The sequence below is a fragment of the Equus przewalskii genome, chromosome 22 (assembly GCF_037783145.1).
Source record: "Equus przewalskii isolate Varuska chromosome 22, EquPr2, whole genome shotgun sequence".
Taxonomy (NCBI): Eukaryota; Metazoa; Chordata; class Mammalia; order Perissodactyla; family Equidae; genus Equus; species Equus przewalskii.
In genome coordinates this window covers 53,346,212-53,371,051 of record NC_091852.1, presented here as the reverse complement: position 1 = coordinate 53,371,051, position 24,840 = coordinate 53,346,212, and the positions used below count along the sequence as shown (strand labels likewise).

Genomic DNA, 24,840 nt, shown 5'->3' with positions numbered 1-24,840 from the left:
TATTCTGAGCCCTCCGCCTTCAGCGGAGATGCTGCGGCACAGCGTGCGTGGGGGCACCTTTTCTCTAGTGCGCAGTCCAGGGTTTCTCGATTAGGTCTCACTATCTGGTCTCCTGGGGTCTTGGCTTGATGAGGTCACACCCCATGAAAGCTTTCGCCCTGTTAGAGGGCTTCCCTGTAGGCTGAAAGGGCGCTAGGGAGTCCTTGATGGTCTGGTGGATGAGTGACCCATGTCCCCTCCTTCCCTGACGGGTCCTCCTACGGCAGCGATCCCAGTCTTCAGGGGACGGAGTGAAGCTCTCTCTTACCCCGTCCCAGCTCCTCCGGGGGCTCCAGCCTCTCCAGCCTCCGTCCTGTGGCTGCGTGTCTCTCCAAGGACTTTGTGTTGTTAGGATGTCTTCTGTTGGAGTATGGATGTCCTGTTTTGTTGTATGTTGGAGGGGAGAGAGTCCCTGGCAAGTTCACTCTGCCATGATGCTCATATTTCCATTCTTTATACATTTTTTTTTTGCTGGGAATTGAGGCAGGGAATGACATCAAAAAGCAAGATCTTTAAAGGAAAAACCTTGATAAGTTAGTCTTCATCAAAATTTAAAACTTGTGCTCTGTGAAAGACATTCAGAGATGGAGGAGGAAAAGACAAACTAAAGACTGGGGCAAAATATTGACAAAACGTGTTTCACAAAGGACTAGAATATTTAAAGAACTCTAAAAACTCAACAGTAAAAAAAATCCATTTTAGAAAGTGGGCAAAAGATTCAAAGAGACATTTCACAGCTGTGGATATACAGATGGTAGATAAGCACATGAAAAAATCTTCAACTTCACTAGTAATTAGGAAAACGCAAATTAAGACCATAACAAGATAACAGTACACATCAGTTGACCAGCTAAAATGAAAAATTGTGGGGCTGGCCCCGTGGCCAAGTGGTTAAGTTCACGTGCTCCACCTCAGTGGCCCAGGGTTTTGCCAGTTCGGATCCTGGGCGCAGACATGGCATTGCTCATCAAGCCATGCTAAGGCAGTATCCTGCATGCCACAACTAGAAGCACCTACAACTAAAATACACAACGATGTACCCGGGGGCTTTTGGGAGAAAAAGGAAAAATAAAATGTTTAAAATAAAAAATTGTGACAATACCAAACACTGACAAGGATGCAGAGAAACTGAACTTCTCATCTATTTTTAGTGGGAATTTTAAATTGTACAGCCACTCCAGAAAATAGTTAAGCAATTTCTTTAAAAAATAAATATGAAGTTGCCATGGGTACCCCACAATCACATTCTTGGGCATTTATCTCAAGAACCATTTGCTGAAAAGACTATCTTTTCCCCCATGAATCGCTTTGGTATCTTCGTGGAAAACCAATTGACCATCTATGTGTGGATCTATGCCTGGATTCTTGATTCAGTTCCAAGAGATCAATACTACACTGTCCTGATTACTTTAACTTTACAGTAAGTCTCAAAATCAGGCAGTGTAGGTCTTTCATCTCTGTTATTATTTTTCAAAGTTGTTTGGTTACATTTTCATTCTCTTAGCAGTAGTATTCACGGAGCAAAAGTTTTAATTTTAATGAAACTTTGTATACTCATTTGAATTTTGGAAGCATCTTGTCAATTTCTACGAAAACCTTATCCGATGTGTGATTTACCAATATTTTCTCCCAGTGGGTAACTTACATTTTCATTCTCTTAGCAGTAGTATTCACGGAGCAAAAGTTTTAATTTTAATGAAACTTTGTATACTCATTTGAATTTTGGAAGCATCTTGTCAATTTCTACGAAAACCTTATCCGATGTGTGATTTACCAATATTTTCTCCCAGTGGGTAACTTACATTTTCATTCTCTTAGCAGTAGTATTCACGGAGCAAAAGTTTTAATTTTAATGAAACTTTGTATACTCATTTGAATTTTGGAAGCATCTTGTCAATTTCTACGAAAACCTTATCCGATGTGTGATTTACCAATATTTTCTCCCAGTGGGTAACTTACATTTTCATTCTCTTAGCAGTAGTATTCACGGAGCAAAAGTTTTAATTTTAATGAAACTTTGTATACTCATTTGAATTTTGGAAGCATCTTGTCAATTTCTACGAAAACCTCTGCTGGGACTTTGATTGGCGTTGGGCTGAGCCACAGATCAGTGAGCAGAGAACTGACTCTTTTGATCCACGAACACAGTATCTCTTCATTAGTTAGGTCTTCCTTAATTTTTCTGAGCGATATTTTGTAGTGCACAAGTCATACTCATCTTTTGCTAAATTTACCCCTACATATTTCCCTAGTATTTTTGATATGATTGTAAATGGTGTTTTAAAATTTTGAATTTTGTGTTTTTCATTTCTGTTATATAGATAAACAACTGAAGTTTGAATATTGATTTTGTGTCTTACTACCTTGCTAAATTCACTATTGGTTCTAGCACTTTTTTCGGAGATTATGTAAGATTTTCTATATACACAATCACGTTGACTGCAAATGGAGAGAGTTTTACTTCTTCCTTTCCAATATGTGTGTCTTTTACGTGGAGGAGAAGTGGTGAGAGCAGAGATTCTCACGCTGTTTCTCATCTTAGGCAGAAAGCATTCAGTCTTTCCCCATTAAACGTTAGTTGTACTTTTTAATCAATGTTCTTTATCAGGTTGGGGAGTTCCCTTTTATTCCTAGTTTGCTGACAATTTTTAATTTTTAGTGATGGATTTTGCCAAATACTTTTTCTTTATCTATTGTGATGATCGTATAGTTTTTATTTCCTAGTCTGTTCATGTGGTGAATTACATTGGTTGATTTGTTTAATGTTTAACTAATCTTGCATTCTTAGAAGAAAATTCTACTTGGTCATGATGTATTATCTTCTCATATACTACAGTCATGCACTGCACAGTGACGTTTTGGTCAATGTCAGATGGCATCTACAACGGTGGTCCCATAAGATCAGTACCATACAGCTTAGGTGTGTAGTAGGCTGTGCCACCTAGGTTTGCATAAGTGCACTCTGTGATGCTCGCAGTGACAAAATCACCTAACGACGTGTTTCTCAGAACGCATCCTTGTCATTAAGTGACGCATAACTGTGTTGGATTTGATTCTCTAAAATTTTGTTACAAATTTTTCCACATTTGTCTGTGGTTTTCTTCCTTTGGAATGATTTTATATGGTTTTGGTGTCACAATAATGCTTGTCTTGTGGAATGAGATGGTTCACATGTCTGGAAGAGCTTGTGAAGATCTGGTGCTCTTTCTTCCTTCAATATCGAGTTAGAGTTCACATTGAAGCCATTTCGGCCTGCACTTTTTGTTGTGAGAAGGTTTTCTAAGTCTCAAATTTAATTTCTTTAATATCCATAGGGCTATCTCAATTATCTATTTCTTCTTGAGAAAACTTTGGTAGTTTTATTTCCTATAAATTGTCAAATATATTGACTGAAGTGTTTCATACTATTCTCCTATTTAAAAATATTTGTAAAATCTCTGAGGCTATCACCTCTCTCACTCTTGATATTGGTAATTTATCTCTTCTCTTTTTCCTAACCAGTGTGTTGAGAGGTTTTTCAATTTTGTTCTCAGAGAAACAATTCTTGACTTCATTTATTTTTTCTATTGTTTTATGTCTTATCAATTTTTGCTTTTTATTATTTCCTTTCTTCTGTTTGGTTAGTGCTAATTTGCTCTTCTTCTGTTTCTAGTTTTTAAAGAGGAAATCGAGTAGGTCACTGACTTGACCTCCTGCTCCTCTGTGACAAGAGTCTAGTGCTAGAAACTTCTCTGGGAGCACTGCTGACTACTGAACCCCCAAGTTTGAATATATTTCAGGGGTTTTTTTCACTCAGTCCAAAATATTTTATACTTTCCCTTTTGACTTCTTCTTTGACCTACAGACTATTTGGCAGTGCATCATTTAGTTTCCAAGTGTTTGGTGATTTTCTGGATATCTTTCTAGCACATATTTCTAGTGTAATTTTGTTGTGACCAGAGAACACACTCTGTATGATTTAAATTATTTTAAATTTATTGAGACTTGTTTTATACTCCAGAATATGGTCTGTCTTCATACATGTTCCGTGTGCACTTCAAAACAAGGCCTCTTCCGCTGTTATTAGGTGGAATATTTTACAAACGTCAGGTCAAGTTGATTGATAATATTATTCAGGTCTTCTATGTCCTTACTGATTTTCTGTCTGCTCATTCTTCCAATTGTCCACACAGGGATGTTGGAATCTCTGATTACTATTGTGATTTGTCTAGTTCTCCTTGCAGGTTCCAATCCCATATCATTTTCTTCTGCTTGAAGGACTTTTAAAAATATGTCCTATACTACAGGTCTGCTGGTGACAAATTCTTTCAGTTTCACTATGTCTGAAGAAGTCTTTGTTTTGTCTTAGTTTCCAAAATATTTTTGCTGGTTAAAGAAGTTATAATATATTTGCTATAGAAGTTATGTATACATGCTGGTTATAAGGCCGACGGCCCCGGTCTCAGCCCCCGTGCTTTAAAGGTGTCGCCGCTCTGTCTCTGGCTTGCGTTGCTTCTGAGAAGTTTGTTGTCGTTCTTATCTCTGTCGCTGTACATCACGTGCCTTTTCTTCTGGCTACTTTTACGGTTTCTCTTTGTTACTGATTTAAGCAATCTGGCTGTGACATGCCTTGGCCTTGCTTCCTTCTCTTATTTTTGCTTGGGGCTAATTGAGCTTCTTGAACCTCTGGGTTTAGAACAGTTTTCGGTCTCAGCACTATGGGGTGTGGTGGGCTGTCTACACATTACAGCTGTTTAGACACATCCCTGGCCTCTACCCACTAGATTCCAGTAGTGATCCCCCTAACTGTGACGACCAGAAATGACTCCAGACATTGCCAATTGTCCTCGAGTGCAAACTGCCCCCGATTGAGAATGACTGGCTTTGAGTTTTATCAGACTGAGAAAATTTGGGGATGTTACTCTTCCATCATGTTGCCCTCCCCTCTCTGTCCTGTAGGGACTCCAACTGTATGTGTTTTAGTCGGACTGAATCTGTCCACAGCTCACTGAGGCTCCATTAATTTTTTTCAGTCTTTTCCCTGTGTGTTTCTCTTTGGATGGTTTCTATAGCTGTTTCTTCAAGTTGACCTGTCTTGGCTTCTGTATTGTCTAATGTGATGTTAATTTCATCCATTGTACTTTTCATCTCAGACATTGTATTTTCATCTTGAATAGTTCAGTTTGGGCCTTTTTCACATTTCCCCTATCCCTACTAACATGTTCAATCTTTTGTGAACATATGGAATCCAGTTATGGTAATTCTTTCAAGGTCCAATCTGCTAATCCTACTATCTATGACATTCCTGGGTCAATTGTTATTAACTGACTTTTTCTTCTCATTTTGGGTCACTTTGTCCTGTCTTTGCATGCCAGACACTGTGAGTGCTGGCTATGTTTGGATTACTGTGACTGTCCCTGAGCATCGTTCAGGGACGCAGCTTGATTCATGCGATGCTTCTGTGACTGGACTCACACAAGTGCTGACACATCACAGGTGGCTTTGCAGCGAGTTGAGAAGGGAGAAAGTACGACTTGGTTCTGAGTTACTTTAAAACTCCAAACCACATGTTTACTCCTAAGTTAAAATAAAATGTAGTATTTTGTGTGGGTCTTAACATGTGCAGCTGAAATATGACTCATTTTTGAAGATCACAAACATTATAAGGAAACAACAATAAATCAAAGGAATAGTTTTTGTCCTAATGTTTTAGGGTGGTAGCTAGTGTTCTGTCTGTCTCTCTGTCTCTGTCTCTGTCTCCTTTTCTGTCTCTGTCTGTCTTGGTCTCTTCCATTTACTTGGTTTTTGCATTTTACAGGTTATCTTTTCTGCCTTGATTTTGGAAAGTAGAAAGAAGGGTGAGGCTTCTAATTGGGAAGAGGCTGTCAAACTGTTCCACTGAATACCAATAACAATCATAACACACCACATGGGGCAAAGCAACATTTAATTCAGATGCTGGATATTTTGTTTAATAAGAACTGTTGATAGAACCTACTGGAAAACCAAGCCCTACACTGGTGGCTTGCCTAGTCTTGTTGGTACCGTCTGAACGGCCGGGATGTGTAAGTAGAACCATCAGGACTGCCATCTCCCCAAACTCCGTCGTAAGAACTTTAGGAGTTTAGGCTTTTCCTAACAAGTAATGAAGTAGGATGTTTTTCATGCACTGCTAAGAGTTAAAGTCATCTTGGAATTTAGATTTTATACTGACTGCGTTTTTTTGTACTGACTGAATTTGGTCTTATTGAATCAACAAACACCTTGAATGGTTATAAAATAAATCAATTTATTAGAATTTTTTCTTAGATTCACTGAGAAAATAGGTTCTGTATCATAAATAAAGCATTTTAGTAAACCTGCTGAGGGAAGAGCCATATCTCCTCCACTTGACACACTGTGTGGTCCATATTCCGCGAGTGTGTGTTGAGGCGTCGCACACATCCCTTCTTTTTGCACGAGCGGTCGCTCTCTACCTCCCCATTGGGATCAACGCTCTCTCTGTGTTTTTGACCTCTGTCTGATCCTTTATCACTGATTACTTTCTTCCCAACTTTCGAGCCTAAACTCTTTAGCTTAAAGTGGGATATGATCTAAGGTTACCCTGCTCGATTTGAAAGGAGAGGATCCTAGATCTGGGAGGCGTCCTCTGAGAGTGCTGGTGTGTGGCCAGAGCTGGGCACCAGGCAGGGAGGGCCCAGGCAACACTGCCCAGATCTGAACTTCACAAATTCCAGTGCAGCGTGCATGTCGTTCCCACTGAGGCACTTTGTGGACAATGCAGGGTGTTGGTGAAGCATCTTCCCCAGGTTATGGAGAGGACTCGGCAAACATAACAGGCTCCCCTCCCCAGGGCCATGGTGGCCACCTGCATCCATCCTGCCATGTGCTCAGGCCTCAGCACCGCTGCAGGGCTGCTGTCACTGGAGGGAGCAGGAGGGTGTCAAGGGGGCCTAGGCTGCCGGGTGTGGGGTGCTCCTGAGGCCACCTGGGGAGGGGCTCTCACCCAGAGACCCCGATGCCCCAGGCTGACGGTGTGAGCGGCTGCGCCTGGGCCTCCCTGGGAGAAAGGGGCTCACCAGGTCCCGCCCACCCAGGACCCGCCAGCCTTGACTTGAGTCTTGCAGCCGGGCAGGAGGGGCAGGAGCCCAGCTTCACTTGCCAGCTGTTAGGATTGGGGGCATGGCTGTGTCTGTCCTCCTGCTCTCAGGGGGTCGTAGCCCCTCTGGGTGAGGTTTCTCTATGGGTTTGGCTCACAGCCATCTTCTGTGCCTAAGACAGGCCAGCAGTTTGACCTGTCTTCCTGGTTACGATCCTTTAGAGAATTCTGGGTGTGTCGTGATGGAACTGAGAGATTGGGTGTGTGGGCACGTGCGTGTGTGGGGAGCACACATGTGCATGTTTGTGTCACACATGTGTGCACATGATGTGTGTGAGCGTGTGTAGGTAGGTAAGCACGTGTACGTGCATGGATATGGGCGTGTGTGTGGTCCCACCCCCCTGCCATTGAGGTGGGAGCCTTGGTGGCGCCCAGGTAAGCCAGCCCTGAGTGCACTGGCCCCCGTGCTGAGGTCAGTGAACCAGGAACCCAGGAGGGGAGCCTGAGCCACCGTGCCAGGAGGTGCCATGCTCTCTCCCCAAAACTGCTCTTCCAGAGGCATTTACACACTTCACAGTTTCTTCATCTGTGAATAGAATTAATGATGCCCATCTCCCAGGGGGCAAATGATAATATCCTTATGTGAGGGCCTGGCACACACCTGTTCAAACGATTTGTTCACTATGTATTCAAGACGTCCATATTTGGTAAGTGGTTCCTATTTAATATTTATTTAATATACAATAATAGTTTATTTGCAGTCATGTGTGCCCAGGCAGGTTGATTCAGTTTCCGAGGGATGCTGCTGTTTTCTGGGCTGTTGGCCTGGGAGATCTCAGACACCCAATGCTGCAGGTGGGCATTGTCCCACCTCATCAGACTAGCGCAGGAGTTTGGACCTCATTGGCACGACCTCTGTTCTTTCTGCTCCAGGGTCAGAGGCCAGGTGGGTGCCCGCGGGAGTGGGTGTGAGACTGAGTCTGCAGAGTGACAAAAAGGCTCCCATCGAGCTTCTGTAAAATGTCAGAAGGTCAGGGGAAACGTGCAAAGAAAATAAGGTGTGTCCAGCTTACTGGGGAGGATGCGCCTCTGCCCTTGATGCTCCTGGGTGGCACGGAGAAACATCCCATTGACGGGGCAGCCGCCTGGATAGTTCCACGCCCAGCAGATAAGTGCTTGGAGTGAAAGTATTTCTGCCGTTTTTCTACGTGCCACGGGAAAATCACTGCTCAAACCTCAAATAAAGGCGGCTTTTCTTGGCTGAGGTTTTTGAACAAAGATGTCACCCGTGGGTTCAGGCTGCTGGGACTGCGTCACCTGGTGACACGGGTCAGGTGGGACTCCTCACGGACAGGACTCCCGGAAAGCTGGGACGCCGCCCCCCTCCGGGTTTCAGTTGTGAAGGAGCGCTTCTCAGAGAGGCAGTCAGGTGTTAGTTTTGGGTGAAGACACTGGATTTGGACGGTTAAATGAAGCCACCAGGAAAATGCCTGAGACTCACAAGTGCCCAGAAAACGGAGGAAATTCCCTTCTGTCCCAGTTGTTGATCACACATTTTTCATCGCAACAGCGTGGAAAAAGAACATTTGCTGAGTCCCACCGGCTGTCTCCTCTCGTTGCAGAACCGCCGCTTCTAGACTCTGGTTTTCCCCCGTGTTTGCTCCGTGGCTACGCGACCCTCCCAACTACCCAGCGGCCGCAGGCGCCCCCCCGCGCAGGCCGCGCTCGCTGAGCCCGGTTCTCTCCTCCCCGCACCCGGTGCTTCCATTCGCGGGCTTTCCGGGCAGAGTACAGGCCACGTGGGCACGTTCGAGTCCCGGGCCCGAGCTGTGTCCGGGGGGCGGGGGCACAGGCGTTTCCCACGCCGAGGGCCTCCGTGTGCGGGCGTGTCCCCCACTGAGCGTGACGGTGGCCGCGGGGGCTGGCGCTAGGGGACGCGGGCGCGGGGCGCAGGCCTGCAGCGCTGCCTTCGTTCCTGGGAACACCCCGGAACTCGCAGAGCCCGGGGTCGGGGCTCCGCCCACGCGGTCTGGGCAGCCAGCGGGAGCGGGGCTCCGGGTAGCTTCCCCGTCCGCGGCGCGTGTGCGGGGACGGCGTTCGCGGGGTTGGGCGGCGGCCCGGCGGGACGGGGCGTGGGGCGGCGCCGCTGGAGAAGGAGGGATCGCTGGACGCCGGTTCCCACGATTTCCGCCCGCTCCGCCGGCAGGCGGCGCCGCGGGCCGAGGACGCCAGGCCGGGGTCTGCCTCGCCTCGGGGACCCGCAGCGCGCCGTGGGCGGGGACTCCGTGGGGAGACTGGGGGCTCGCGTAGACGCGGCGGGGCGGCTGAGCCCGAGCCGGGTTCCGTGCGCTCAGGGCGTCGCTTTCCCGTTAGACGTTTCTCTTCTTGCGTTTGTCCTCAGTGTCAGGAGCAGATCTTAGTGCGCCCTCTTCGCCAGGTGCGTTGGCTCTGCCGGAGGGTCTGCAAACACGTGGAGGGGAGGGAGGCCTTGCGAGCCCCCAGGGACCCTCCACGCCCCACCGGGTCCCTAGAGGGAGCCTGGGGCGGGGGATCGCGGCTTGCGGACGTTCCCCTGAATCGCAGAGATGCTGGCGAGACTGTGGGCGTGAGACACGTGGGTGTGGATGGACACGTGGGTGACGGACACTCAGAGTCTGTGCTTCGGACGCAGCGGGAAGCCGAGGCCCCGCCGCTAGTACCTGGCCAGCCCGGGCAGCCGTGGGTGCCCGTCCACCTGGGCCACTGGTGGGGTCTTGGCACTTAGGGCAACGTGCAACGTGGCCGTGCCGTCCACGCTCCTCGCTTACACAGGGATGACCTCGGGGCACTTACCTCCTTGGCTCCCTTAATGATGTAATAATAGCTCACAGGTGCGCTGCGGGGAGCAAACAGGTACGTGGTGAGCGGCCACACAGACAAAAGGCGGCTCATCACGCTGGAGGGTTTAAGACCCGCCCTGCTGCCTCGGGACCTTCTAAAAGTGAGCAGAGGGGGAGCAGAGGTGTCCAGAACAGTAAGCAACGCCCCTCTGGCCGGCCCGTGGCTGTCGGACCGGCTGCGTCCCCAGGCCCGCCCCACCCCCCTCCGCGTTGCCATGGTGACAGTGGCGTTCCCCGGCTGCGCTCCCTTCCTGCTGGCTCTGGACAGGAGGGTTTGTCAGGCTGTGTCTCCTGTGGCTGCTGGACTGGCGCAGAAGAAAGGGGGCCCTGAGAGCCGAACAGGGAGCTGACCATCCGGACCGCCAGGCTGGCTCCTGACCACCCCCGGTGCCCGCAGGGAGGAGGCCGGTGGTGTCCTGCTCCTGGGTGACCCTCTGGGGCCTCCTCCAGGAAGCCGTCCTGTGGGCAGAGTGCCACGGGGAACCTTGGCTCTGCCTGTTGGTGTTTGTCATGATCTTGCTCTCCAGGGGATGGTGGTGAGTAGTCTGGTGTGTGAGAAGGAGCAGTGGAGGCCCTGGGTGGGCCCCTGTCCCGCTTTCCCTGGTGGTGGGGGCGGCCTGTTTTGACTTGGGAGGAGGTCTTCCCCAGCAGGTGGCTCCAAGTCGGCCTCAGCGCTGGGGTCAGGGCTGACCCCCTGGGCCCTGACACTTGAACAGAACTGCCCAGGACACTCAGAGAACAAATGGGCGCTGTGGGCACCGTGGGAGACCTGGTTCACTTCTGGACTCCCCACCCTCACCCCCTCTTCCCATGTCTTCTAAATGGACGGGAAGGGGACAGAGCGTGTGCTCTAGACGGATGTTGCCTGAGGTTGCTATGACAGCAGGGACCCCATTTCACATGCCAGGACTGTCTTTTCTTAAAAACAGAGTTTATTTCTTAGAGCAGTTTTAGTTTCACAGCAAAACTAAGGGGAAGGCACAGAGAGTTCCCACCCCCGAGATGCACAGCCTCCCCCACTATCAACATCCCTACCCGAGGGCACGTTTGTTGTAATCTATGAACCCACAGTGACAGGTCATTGTCACCCAAGCCCAAAGTCACGTTAGGGTCACTCTTGGTGTTGGACATCCTGTGGTTTTGGATAAATGTATAATGACATGTATCTTTCACTATAACATCATACAGAGTAGTTTCACTGCTCTAAAATCCTGTGCTCCACTGTTCATGTCCCCTACCCCCGCAGCCCCGATCCTTTTACTGTCCCCATAGTTCTGCCTTTTCCAAGATGTCACAGAGTTGGAGTCACACAGGGGTTCCCTTCTCAGGGATGTGCATTGAAGGCTCCAGGACTGTGTTTTTCTCCTTCTCTCTTTCTTTACTCTTTTGGTGTAACTACCTGCTCAGCATCTCTCCTAAGTGTGGCCTCTTGTAGCAGAGGAAACGAAATCGGGGAGAGGGTGCCTGTGGAAGTGCGAGGTTCACTGGGAAGACCAACTTTTGCTTTACTGAGGCTGTAAGATGCGCCTTCCAGGTCCTTGGTCACCAGCTGACCCTGGCTCCTTGGCAGTGTGTTTCTGACGCACTAGTCTGTGAATCAGGACAGCGAGAACCTCTTGGCCGCCGTGTGGATTTCCAGGGTGTCCCGGACAAGCAGCACCATTGTCTGAATCAGCTTGGAGTGAAAAGAAGGAATGTGTGCTGTGTCTGTGTCCACACGCACACAGATCCAGTTTTTAAACTACTGAAACAGCAGCACACGCTGGTCCCAGAGTGGCTGTCACGGGAGCTTACGTCGTGCAGGAAAGTCAAGCACGCCTCAGCGGGTGGCTTTCCCTCCAGCCATTGTCACGCCAGCAGATGCGTCGGCTGAAGGCCAGCTGGCTTTGGACGCAGGGTCTTCTCTGTGCTGGGCAAGGGTCCTGAGGGCCAAGGTTGTGACGGGGTGACAGGCGAGTGGGCTGGGCTGTGTCCACAGCACGGAGACCCCTGGGCAGAACTTGGGTGGGCCTCGGTTCCCTCATCTGCATCGCAGGGTTGTGACTGCTCCTCCTCGGCCCCATGGGCTCGCTCAGTGACCTCAGCCTGTGCTGCGAGGGCCTGGCCTTGCTCTGGGTGCCGGGAACAGACCAACTCACACACGTCTGGGGTCAGAGCAGCATGTGTCCGCCTGCAATGGGGGAAGGTGGCCCCACCCCTGCCACGTGACCTTGGGGCCACTGCCTCAGTTTCCCCAGCCATCCAGTGGTGCTTTCTGGGGGAAAGAAGCTGAGCGGTATGCTCTCACCCTGTGCAGCCTGTCCAACTGAAGGGCCTGCCCTGGCCGCAGGGACACCCTTCCCATGCTCACAGGCGCTGGTTCTGCTCAGTCCTGCAGCCTCACGTCAGCTTTAGGGTGTCTGCCTTCTCCAGGACATCAGCGGAGGGGCCCCAGGGGCCTTTGGGAGCTGGTGGGTTGAGATGCCATCATGGCTCAGTGTTCACCGCCCACCTGGGGGCTGCCTGGCAGCGGTTCTCCACCTGCGTCCGTCTGCCTGGGCCCATGTGTCCAGCGAGAGGCGAGGTACCTGTGTCGGCCGCCTTCTGCCCGAGAAGGACCAGAAGGCTGTCACCTTCGAGCCAGCACCACCCGCTCTGTGTGCAGGGCTCCCCATGCGGGCAGCAGAGGGCATGGGCACCCGTCCTCCTGGCCCGCTCCCCAGAGCCTCAGAGTCCTCTTGAGGGCTCAGCTAACTGACCAGCCAGGTGCTGCAATCCCGAGCCAACCGGGAGCCGACTTCCTGCTCCACTGCTCCCTCCTCCCTCCCACCTCCTCCCTCCTTCCTTCCTCCCCTCCTCCCTCCTTCCTTCTTTCCTCCTCCTTCCTTCCTTCCTCCTCCCTGCTTCCTCCTCTCTTCCTTTTTTCTCTTTCCTCCTTCCTCCTCTCTCCTTCCTTCCTTTTTCCTCCTCCCTCCCTTCCTCCTTCCTTCCCATCTTGTTCCAGAAAGGATGTGATTCAGCCTACAGTGTGGGATAAAGAGAAGCAGGTGCACACCTTGGAGCTGGTGTATTTACAGACAGAACTTGTGGGCAGAGGGGCCCTGCCTGAGTTTGGGGGAATTCTGGGCTTGGGTGGACCCTTCTGAGAGCCTGCCTGGTTGCGGGAAGGAAGGGAGAGTTAGGCTCCCCACCTGTGCACGCAAGGCTGGCCAGTGCAGTCCCACCCTCTCCTCACCTCAGGCAGGCCCCCGTGGGCACCTGTGACCTTCAGTCAGAAAAATGGAGCCCAGACTCGTGCCCGACGAGCCCACTCAGAGGAGTCTGTGGAGCAGGAGCCCCTAAAAGGCCTCAGGATGGCCCCAGGACAGCGCTGCCCTCCCGGCCCTGGGACACGCGGTGAGAGAGCAGAGGAGGATGGGCAGGACCAGACTTCCCTCTCCAGTGTGGAAGCGTTGACTCGCCCCATCCCCTCCTGGCTCCTGCTGCCGGGCAGCTCAGCCGCTGAGAGTCTGCGAGCCCTGGAAAGAACAAGGGAGAGGGACACCCTGGGGTGGCCGGGCCTGTCCCCTCACTTGGCTGGGAGAGGAGGGCTGCACCCTGAGGCCGAGACCCTGAGGGCACATCTGTGAGTTCCACCGGGCTTTCCAGAGACTCAACTGGGATGTTTACAGCGAAGGTACTGGTGAAGCACACTGCACGGATAAAAGAGGAAGCCCTGGGGCCGGCTCCGTGGCCGAGTGGTTAAGTTCGCGCGCTCTGCTGCGGCGGCCCAGGGTTCGGATCCTGGGCACGGACATGGCACCGCTCGTCAGGCCACGTTGAGGCGGCGTCCCACATCCCACAACTAGAAGGACCTGCAACTAAGATATACAACTGTGTGGGGGGGAGGGTTGGGGAGATAAAGCAGAAAAAAAAAAAAAGATTGGCAACAGTTGTTAGCCCAGGTGCCAATCCTTGAAAAAAAAAAAAGAGGAAGCCCTTTCGTTTTTGGTAGTTTCTAGTAATTCCTGGCCTGTCTTCTCCAGTATATAGTTTTGCATCTCAGAATATCCCACCTGGACCCAGCTGGACCAGGCTGGAATTTTTTGTTGAATACATCTTATGCGGAACTTGTAACATCCTGAAATAAATGTCTGTTCGTGCAGATGTGGGGTTACTTCTGTCCACCCCAGGGTTCTTAGTCCTTGAAATATCTGTGTCTGAAGGATCCCATATAGCTGCCGCTGTGGCTGCAAAATGGATAAACCACTGGCCTCTGAGATGTGGGCTTGGGGCGCCGGGTCAGCAGGCTGTGACTTGGCGGCGGCCACCACTGCTCCTCCAGAGAGGGGTCCGAGGGCGCGTGTCTGTTGTCTTGCCCTGGGTGGTGGGTTAGGGACGCGGTGTGGGCGAGGATGCGGCCTGCGTTGGGGCGTGCCCTGCATCCTGTGCATTTGGGTCTGCAGTAGAGCGCGGCCTGGCCGGCCAATGCCGGGAGCTGCTGCGGAGCTGCCCCGCCCGATGCGGGGGGTGGAGGCAGGCGCAGTCTGAATCCAAGATCTTCGGTGGCAAAGGGGCATCTGGTCCTCTGATCTTCCCACGATTTTGTTTAAAAAGAGGATTCCAAAACATTTTATCTGCAAAACAAACTGTGCTGCTTAAGAAATAATTAATTTGGGGGCGGGCAGCCTCTCCTGAGCCTGCGGTTGCTTCGTGAGAACGTCCGGGCTCCGGGCGCCCGCCGAGGGACACTCAGGTCCCGTCTTGCCTCCCTGCTCGCGGGCGCGGTGCGGCTGCGTGCGCCCTTGGCGCCTCCGGGCCGGCCTCCCCCGTCCTCTCCCGGCGCAGCGCCCCGAAGGGCCGCCCTCTGCGTCGGCGGGCTGTAGGGTTCTGAACCCCCCGGGACTGCAGGAGCCGAGGCGGGGTCTGGAGCCGAGAGGGCGGCCCCCGTGGCGCGCAGACGGCGCCGAGCGAGCGCGGGGCGCGCCTCTCCGTCCACACGGCGACCTTTTTCTTACGGGGTGAAAACCCAGGCGCAGCGCCGAGGTGGCTTCCACTTCCACAGAGGTGGCCTCTGTGTGCCGCCCTGCCCCGCGGGGACCTCGTCGGGGGGTCTGAGCCGCGCCCACGGCTCCTTTGCTGAGACGACTAAACGTCAAGCATTTTTAAAGAGATCCTGGTGGCGTGGGGTTTGGGTGATAAGGCAGTAAAGCGAAGGAGGATCAGTGGCCCTCCCGGCTCACCCCTCGGCACCGACGTGCACCTTCCGGGAGCCCCGTGCCCGGGTGCGGGGTGGCGGCTCCCCGTGCCACGCGATGCGGCCTCCAGGCTCCGGTCCCGCCTTGTCCACCCTCCAGCCTCCCGACCCGGGCGAGCGCCGTGAGGTTCAAGGCGGCGCCCACGTTTGGGGAGTATTTTCATCTTTGAACAAAACGCAGCCTCAGGTCAAGGGAGCCTGGAGGACCTTCTGCACGAGTGTCGTCAGAAAGCAGAACGACACTCAGCCTCCCTCTTTTTTGGTTTCTGACCACTTTTTTGCTGAGAGATTTAGGATGCTAAATAGAAATTCATAAACAGACATGGAGACAGCCGGCTCCAACTGCAATCCCTGGAGGTTTGGGCTCTCAAATGAGCAACCGAGCTTTTATTCTTATTTTTAAATAGGTTGGCTTTTCTCCTGATTGCTAATATAATGCCTGTCCTTTGTAGAGATTTGTGTCTCACCAAGAAGCACAGAGAGGAGGACGACCCTTCCCAGGAGCCACCCCCAGAGGCAGGGTCATCAGCTCCCACACATTTGGAAAGGCCCCTGTCCCTTCCCGGCCCTGTCTGCTGCCTTAGGGGAAGGGAGGACCTTCACTATGATTGTCTTGGGGCCTGAAAGCCCACAAAGGGGCCTCAGCTGAAGTGTGTTGGACCCCAGCCTCCCGGCCTGGGTGGTTTGGCATTTCTATGGCTCTCGCTTGCCTTGTGGGGAGAATGACAGCACTGGACACTTGTCCCATCCTTGGGGTCTGAGGGGTGCCCCGGGGCCCGATGCTCCTGTGGCCTCTGTGTCCAGTGAGTGGAGGGATGGGGGCACAGGGCGACTCGTGCAGGGGGAGCCAGCAGCCTCTACACGCCTCCCTCTGACATGGAACCTGAAGCGAGTTTGCTCACGCATCACGCAGCAAGCCAGTCTCTGACACCAGGTGCAGTGGAAGAAAGTCGGAATTTCACTGCAAAGCTCTGAGCAGGGAGAGCGGGCAGCTCACGCCGTGATCCCCAACTCCCCGAAAAGCTACAAGCAGGGGTTTCTATCTGGGGTTTTAGGTGGGGGAGGGGGAGCACGTGGCCTTGGGGCTGGGGTTCCGAGAGGCCTCTGCGCAGGCGTGACTGTCTGTTCTGCATGTTGCACGCGGTGGGTTTTCAGCCTGTGACGGCTAGAGTTGACCATGAGTCACTTTAGCTTCTCTGTGCTCACGCGGACGCTCAGTCAGGCAGCGGCTGTCAGCAAGCTCCTCTCTTATCAGTGTCCTCCTGCTGTTCTGCAGAACGAGCTCAGAAAGGAATTTTGGTCACTTTGTTTCCCACGTTAACCTTGTGGGTACAAGCACAGTGTCACCCTAATCCAGGGAAAGTTTAACTCCTTCATCCTCAGTTTCACCTCTGCGGGAGCTGCTTTCAGAACCTGCCTCATGTTCTTCTGTACCTGGTGGCTGCTCGGCAAATGGTTGTTGACTGACTGAATGAAAGCATCTGGCAACTCTGAACCTCAGTTTTTTCATCGGTACTAAGGCTCTTACTTCCAGGGCTTTTGCTTGCCCTCAAGCCTGCACGTCAGGCTGTGTCCTAGTGGCCAACTGTCCTGGCTGCATCCTTTGCCGGGCTCTGAGCAGAGTGGCTGTGGTGGTTACTTCTCCTTCTGGGCTGCATCTTCCCCTTCTGGAAATGGGGAAGGAGGATGGTTCCGAGGTTCATCTTCACTTTGTGTCTGCGAGGACTCAGTCTGGCTGGAGAATGACTGTGACACCAGGTCTAAATGTCCATAGGGGAAGGTAAAAGAGCTGGCCTGGAGGACAGGAGTGACCACCCCTGCGGACCCTTGAGCTGGGTGTGGGCGGGTGAGAGAGGACTGGCCAGTGGTCCAGGAGCAGCGCCCCTGGGCAGAAGGAACAGGCCTGAGACAGTGGGCCTGTGCGAGGCAAGGCAGAGGATGCCAGGGAATGCAGGGGTGCAGGGGAATGTAGGGGTGCCAGGGAATGTGGGGTGCAGGGGAATGCGGGGGTGCAGGAGAATGTGGGTGCAGGGGAATGTGGGTGCATGGGAATGTGGGGTGCCGGGTGATGTGAAGGTGCCTGAGCGGGCCTGGGAGGTGGGAGGGGTCCAGGCTCAGAAGGGCCCTGGGTTTCGCCGCCCGCCATCTCTGGTTTTGCAAAGGTTTCCGGGAACTCCTGTGTTTCACTTGATGGCTCATTGTTTCCCCAAGAGCCAAGGGGCTCCACTGACCTTTTCTCTGGTTGAACTTTCTGGTTGAAAGAACTGCGGGTTCACCTCAGTTGGAAGTCATCACACCGGGATCCCCAGCACCCTTTCCGTGGCCTCCTCCAAGCGTGGCGCCCGGCAGAGCTGTGGCGGGCCATGTCACAGCCAGGATGTCGGCACCACAGAGCTGAGCTGCAGACTGTCCCCCCACCCAGGGACCCCCCGATGCCCTTTGATCCACCCCGAGTTCCCTCCTCACCTGACACCCACAAACCTGTTCTCCATGCCTGTAATTTGATGTCAAGAAGGCTCTCTAAGTGGACTCATGCAGGATGGAAGCTTCTGAACTGGCTTTTTCACATAGTGTTCACTGAGGGTTCCCCCGGATTACAGTGTCAGGAGCCTGTCCTTTCTACTGCGGAGTCGTGTCGGGTGTAGACGTGCCGTGGTTCAGTCTCACACCCTTTGAAGGACATCTGTGTTGTTTGCAGTTTGGGGCTGTTGAGATTGAAGCTGAACGACAGGTTCCGTGCAAGCACAGGTCTTCATTTCTCTGGGACGAATGCCTGGGGTGGGTCTGCTGAGTCGCATGTTTCCTCTTAAAAGAATCTGCCAGGCCGTTCTCCAGAGTGGCTGTCCCATTTTGCATTCCCACCAGCAGAGTGTGATGACGGGCTTCTGACACATCCTCTCCAGCATTTGGTGTTGTCTCCATTTCTTATTTCAGCCATTCCAAGCAGTGTGCCAAGATCTCGCTTGTGGGTTTAGTCAGCATTTCCCTGACGGCTGACGACGAGGACCGTCTGCCATGTGCGTCTCCATCACCCGTGGACCCTCTTTGGTGCATGTCTTTCAGTGTCTTTTGCCCATTTTCCAGTTGGATTGTTCGTTTTGTTTTACTGTTGAGTTTTGAGAGTTTTCTATGTATTTTGTAAACTAGTCTGTTATTGGACATGTGGTTTGCAAACGTTTTCTCCCGGTCTGTGGCTTGTGATCTCGTCCTCTTAACAGGGTCTTTCACAGAGCAGAAGCTTGAAATTTTGAGGAACTCCAGTTTGACAGTTTTTCCTTTTATGGATCGTGCTTTTGGTGTCAAGTCTAAGAACCCTTTGATCAGTCCTGATCCCAAAGATTTTGTCTTATTTTTTTCCAAAATTCATTTAGTTTTACATTTAAGTCTGTGATCCGCTGGAGTTGATTCTTGTATGAGATGTGAGCTTTGGCTCGAGGCTCGCTGTTTCATCTGTGGATGTGCTGTCGCTCCAGCATCACTTGTTAAAGGCTGTCCTTCTCCACTGAGTTGCTCTTGCACCTTTGTCAAAACCAGTTGGCCGGGGCTGGCCCTGTGGCCGAGTGGTTAAGTTCGTGCGCTCTGCTTCAGCGGCCCAGGGTTTCACCCGTTTGGATCCTGGGTGCGGACATGGCACCACAGATCAGGCCATGCTGAGGTGGTGTCCCACATGCCACAACTAGAAGGACCCATGACTAAAAATACACAACTATGTACTGGGGGCTTTGGGGAGAAAAAGGAAAAATAAAATCTTTAAAAAAAACGAACCAGTTGGCCGTACTTGCTGGGTCTCTTTCTGGGTTCTCCGTTCTGTCCCACTGATCTGTGTCTCCCCCACCAGCTCCACACTGTCTTCTTCCCTGTGGCCACAGAGGGGGCCCTAATATTGACGGAGTGACTCTGCCCACTTTATCCTTCCTTCTCAAAGTAGCTTTAGCGACCCTATGGCCTGTGTTTGTCCATGTAGATTTTAGAGTGACCTTGTCTATATCTACAAAAAAAATCTTCCTGGGATTTTGATAGAAATTGCATTAAACTTGTGGATAATTTTGGGGAGAACTGATATCTTTACTGTGTTGTATCATGAATCCATGGGCACAGTATGTCTTTTTTTAGATCTTTTATTTCTTTCATTAACATTTTGTAGTTCTCAGCATATGAGCTTGGTACATGTTTTGTTAGATTTACGTTTGAGGTTTGTTTGTTGGGCTTTTTTTAGTGTAAATGGCATTGTCTTTTTAAATTTTGGTGTCTGCACCTTCATTTCCAGCATAAAGAAATCAAGCGGTCTTGAATTGATCTTGTATGCTTGACCTGCTGGACTCACTTATCAGTTCTCAGAGTATTTTTGTAGATTCTTGGGATTTTCTTTGCAGGCAGTCACGTCATCTGCAGATGTGGACATTTCCATTTCTTCCGTTCCGCTCTGCGGGCGTGTTGTTCCTCGCCTTATATGCTGGTCACAAGCTCACCTCGCTGATGGGCAAGAATAGTGAGAACATTCTTAGGGGGTGTGATGGGCTGAACTGTGCCCCCCGAGATTCCTCTGTTGAAGTCCTAACTCCCAGTCCCCCGAAATGTGACAGTATTTGGAGAAAGACCTTTAAAGGGGTGATTAAGTTAACAAGAGGTCATATGGGTGGGTTCGAATCCAGTGAGACTGTGTCCTCATAAGAAGAGGAGGATAGACACAGACAGGCACACAGGGACGACCTGTGAGGACACAGGGAGGACACGGCGTCTGCACGCCCAGGAGAGGCCGCAGGAGGAACCAGCCCTGCCCGCACCCTCATCTCAGACCTCCAGCCTCCAGGGCTGTGGGAAAATAAGACTCTGTTGTTTCTGTGGTATTTTGCTCTGGCAACCAGAGCAGGCTCACACGCCCGCCCCGGAGCACAGGTCACCGCTGCCCTGGCTCCGTGGCTCTGCTTCATCCAGTTGAACTCGTTGAGCTTCGTCGAGTGTTGTCTTTGGTTTCTCGCTTCCTTTGAGAGCCACCCATGTCATTGGTCAACAGCAGTCCGCTTCTTTCTGCTGCTGAGCGACGTTCCTTGTCATGGCCATACCAAGCTTTGCTTGTTCTCCAGTGGGAGGAGGTGGGTTAACCGGTTTTGAGTTGTTAAGAACAAGGCTGCTGCAGACGTCTGTGCGCAGCTTTCTGTGTGGACAGGTGTTTCTTTTTTCTTGGGTGGGATCCTAGGAGCAGCACTGCCGGGTCACAGGGCAGAGGTACGTGCACCTCCAGGAGGAAGTGCCCAGCGGTTGCAGGGTTTCGTGCTTCCTGGTACGGTGAGAGTTCTGTCCCTCCACTTCCTGCTGGCACTCGGTATTGTCGGCCTTTTTCATTGTGGCCATTCCAATGGGGCGTGGGGAGATCCCGCTGTGGCTTTAGTTGGCATTTCCCTGGTGACAGGTGGTGTCGAGCACCTCCCCATGGGCTCACTGTCCATTTAGGTAACTTTTCCTAGTCAAGTGCCCAGTCTAGTCTTTCCCTCAAATTTTTTTATTGATCATTTATCTTTTTCTTATTGATTTGTAGGAATTCTTTATGTATTCTGGAACAAGTCCTTGGTCAGATAGATGTATCACAAATATTTCCTCCCAGTCTGTGGCTTGCGTTTTCATTTTCCTAGTGGGCCTTTTGATGAGCACAGATTTTTGTTTTGTTTTTTTTTTGAGGAAGATTAGCCCTGAACTAACATCTGCTGTCAATCCTCATCTTTTTGCTGAGGAAGGCTGGCCCTGAGCTAACATCCGTGCCCATTTATACGTGGGACGCCTGCCACAGCATGGATGGCGAAGCGGTGCCATGTCCGCACCCGGGATCGAAACCGGTGAACCCCAGGCTCCCAAAGCGAAACGTGCACACTTAACCGCTGAGCCACTGGGCCAGCCCCTGAGAGCAGGTTTTTGTGTTGATGAAGTTCAGTTTACTGGGTTTTTCTTCTGTGGCTTGTGCCCTTTATGGCCTAAGGAGCTCTGCCTGCCTCAAGTGCATGAGCGTTGTGACCTGTGTGTCCTTAGAGGCTGTGTAGTTGCAGTGTTTGCAGTTAAGACTGTGACTCGTTTCCAGTTATTTTTAGGTGTGTGGGGAGTGGGGGTCAGGGTCGTTTTTCCCTGTGGGCGTCCACTCGTTCCAGCACGCTCGCTGACACAGCTTTCCTTTCCTTTCCCGCTCATGCACGTTGGCACCTTGGCTGAAAATCAACTGACTGTATGAATGTGAGTCCACTTCTGGACCCTCTATCTGCTCCATTGGTCTATTTCTCTATCTCTATACCGATACTGCACTGTCTTGATTTTAATTTAATCTTATTGTTATAGAAATTATTTTACTTGTTATGGTGAGTCCTTGACTGTGGTAATGTATCAAACTAGTTCTTCGCTGTGGGACGTTCAGCATGTCTCCAGCTTTCCCTTTGCAGACATCGCTGTGCTTAACGTCCTTGCTCGTCTGTGGTGGTGAGAGGAGTGACCCCCAGGGGCATGGGTGGGAGGGGTGGGAGCTGTGTGCTCTCACCACTGTTTTGGTTGAGGCTCCAGACGGTCTTCCACAAGGTGGTAGGGGGCACCCCAACAACGAGTTTGCCCCTTTTCAGGCCTTCCTGCCTTTGGGGTGCTAATGCTGCCTGTGCTCCGTAGTGCTCCCTCCTGCTCTCTGTGCTCCCTCGTGCTCCCATCCTTCTATGTGCTCCTCCTGTCTTTATGCTCTCTTGTGCTCCTCATACTGCCCCATGCTCCTCAAGCTCCCCATGCTCCCTCACACTCCTCATGCCCCCTGTGTCCCTTGTGCTCCCTCTGCTTCCTCCATACTCCTCATTCTCCCTCATGCGCCCGTCCTTCCCTGTCCTCCTCCTGCTTCCCCTGTCCTCGTGCTCCCCTGGGCCCCTCCATGCTCCCTGTGCTCCCGTCCTCCTCTGTGCCTGCGTGCTCCTCTGTGCTGTGCCTGTGGAGCACTGTCTCATGTCTCAGCTCTGTGCTGCCTTGTCGTGGTGACAAGCCCTGGGAGGACGTGGAATCTCTTGTTTGTTCTTGTTGTTATCATAGTCTTATGAAAGTGATTATATTGAGAAAATAGACAATATGATTACATGGTTGTAAAACCAAAGAGATACAAGAGAGCTCTCACTGCCACCCTGTCTCCGTCCACCCTCTCCCTTGTTCTCTATAGAGCAGTATTTTTAACTGTTTTTAAACATTTTCAAACTTATAGAAAAGTTGCAAGAATTGATTCACCGTGTCCGTATTTCCCCATATTTACTCTCTCTCCCATACACATAGGTAGACACTTGTGTCAGAACCGTTTGAAAGAAGACTTGCTGACCTCACAGTGGAGCACTTGGCGGCCAGGCCCTTCACCCGTGGTCGTGAGGGTGTCATGGCAGGTCCTGCCCCGCCTTGGGCAGGTGCCTCTGCAGTTGGTAGGTGGCCCGGGTCTGTCAGCAGGCCCCTCCACTGGCCGAGTTGTTTCCCAGACGCAGGAACCACCGGCACGCCATCGATGTGCGCTGTGCAGAGGCACCGGCTGCACCGACTGCCAGAGGGTGCACGCGGGGTCAAAGGGCGATCATCCCTGTCACCTCCCAGCCACCTGTGCGGGACCTCTTCCCCTACCTCACCCAGTCTCTGCTGATATGATGGGCCAGTTCTGTGATCTGCGGTCCCTTGGTGTGTGTGAGGTGGAGCCGTGTCTCAAGTGTAAGAGCCTCTTAGAGTCTCTTCTCTGAATTATCTGTTCCTGCCCTTTGCCCAGAGTTACTGGTTTCTGGATCATTCCACAGTCCGCTCATCCCCCAACCCCTACCTGGACTGAGTGATGAGGGTGACTCATGGGATGGGGGTCAGCCACCTGAATCTTTAAAAAAATTAAAAACTGAGGCATTTTGCACCTACACCAAATGTGGGTTGAGTTGGATCCCCTTGTCTACCTCTGCACACGGATCCCAGACAAACGTCAGACTTCTGTCTGGTGGCCGTTTTCACCTCCTGCTTGTCTCTCCTGCTGCGCTGAGGTGGACACGTGAGCCAGGAGGTTATTCGGGGTGTGAGGTGCCAGGAGGCGAGATCTGCGAGGAGCTGCCCCCCTCATGGTCCCACTATAGGGCTGATCCACCTCAGTAAAGCACTGGACGCTGGACTTCAAAACCTCTTATTTTGGAATAGTTTTGTGTGTACAGATGATCCCTGGTTCCTGCGCCTTCACCAGCTTCTCCACCAACAGCCGGCTCCGTGTGAAGCTGGCAGAACGCCGTCAACAGCCGGATTCCACGGGCGTTGGTCTGGGCTGCCACACGGTGTTCAGTAAATATTGAATTTCAGCGTCGTCTGTACCCAGAATTCTGCTGAAAGACAGCAGAGAGAATTAGGTTCTCTCGATAAGTTTTTTTACAAAGAGATAAAACACCTTAATTCTCCATATTTCTAATCTTTTAAGTCCCAGTGTACTTAATAAACGTTGGTTTTGCCGTTTTTCATCTCTCTACATTTATAGCAACAGTGAGAGAGTTCTCAGGCGTCTGGCAGATGTTCTACAGGTCCCGGAACAAACATCGTTTTCCCTTTGGTCAGGACCCTTTGTGGCCATTTCAGCTGCCCTGCACGGCCGTGTGGCAGGGACCACCCATGCCAGCTGCTTAAGATGGGTTTACTGAGGCCACTCTGGGTCGCTGTGCTGGTGCGGGGACACCCCATCAGGGACACTGAAGTGGTGTCGGCCCCGCGGCCTGGATCCACAGCCAGGGACACCCTCCGTGTGCCCAGGTGAGTGACCTGATTCTGAGCATCTTTTGGGGTGGGTCCAGCTTACCCCACAAATCCAGCCCAGGCAGGTCTGCCTGTGCGCGTGTACTGAGTAAATGCCGCTGCTGTCCCCTTCGGATCTTCCCTCAAAGGCTCCGACACCACCGTGGGTGACGGCTCCACTGAGAAGGCACGCCAAGTCTCACCTCTGGATGCCAGCAGGACGTGTCCCCCAGGAGGGTGACCTGGTAGCAGCAGTGGGCAGGAGATGTGTGTATCAGTCGGGGTCAGCTGGCTCCGGAGGCTCCGTCGTGGCCCAAGGCCGCAATGGGAGGGCTCTGCTCCACGCAGGCTCACAGGGACTCAGGGGAGCAGCCAGCTTTGGGGGGAAGCTGTGACTCCCCAGCGGGTGACGTGGAGTAAGGGGTTGATTGTAGGAGCTGGATGGTCCACAACATGAGACACCAAGAAGGAAGGTTCTGGCATGCCTAACAGCAGACCAGGCGGGAACGAGGGGGGCTGTGGACCCGCTTTTGGGGCAGGAGTGGGGGTGCTGTGGCCCCTGTCTGGTGCTCGTCCTGTGTTGATGGTGGTGGCTTTGGGGGTGCTGGTTTGGGCACCGAGCAGAGAGGAGTGGGGCCGGCTCGAGCCTGCCAACACCCTGAGCGGGTCTCTCCCCTCTAATTGGAGGGAGGTGCTGCTTGCTTCCGCCCCTGGATCTCTTTTCCCAGAGCTGCCCTGACTCACCCACTGGCAGAAGGGAACCTGGGAGACAGCAGTCCAGCTAGCCCAGCGATGGGCCAGCCCCAGTCTGTCCGTCTGGCTCCAGGGCCCGTGTTCCATGCGTCTGCCCGGCAGATGGGGGAGAGGGAGCTGGACGATGGCATGGGGCT

At 52.1% G+C, this 24,840-nt stretch overlaps 1 protein-coding gene and 1 long non-coding RNA gene across 3 annotated transcripts in view; both read left to right on the top strand.

The window, feature by feature from the left end:
• Nucleotides 1–10,018: 10,018 nt before the first annotated feature.
• FGD3 (FYVE, RhoGEF and PH domain containing 3) overlaps nt 10,019–24,840 on the top strand; it is a 61,600-nt gene continuing 46,778 nt past the window's right edge. The window contains exon 1 of one of the 2 annotated variants that reach the window (XM_070590076.1): nt 10,019–10,532. The gene's annotated coding sequence lies outside the window, so the exon portion shown is untranslated. The remainder of the gene's footprint in view (nt 10,533–24,840) is intronic. The other variant, XM_070590082.1, reaches the window with a different exon arrangement.
• LOC139078556 (uncharacterized) lies at nt 20,128–23,678 on the top strand. The gene is made up of 2 exons (XR_011531569.1): nt 20,128–20,304; nt 22,490–23,678. It is a non-coding gene; the product is annotated as an uncharacterized lncRNA (long non-coding RNA).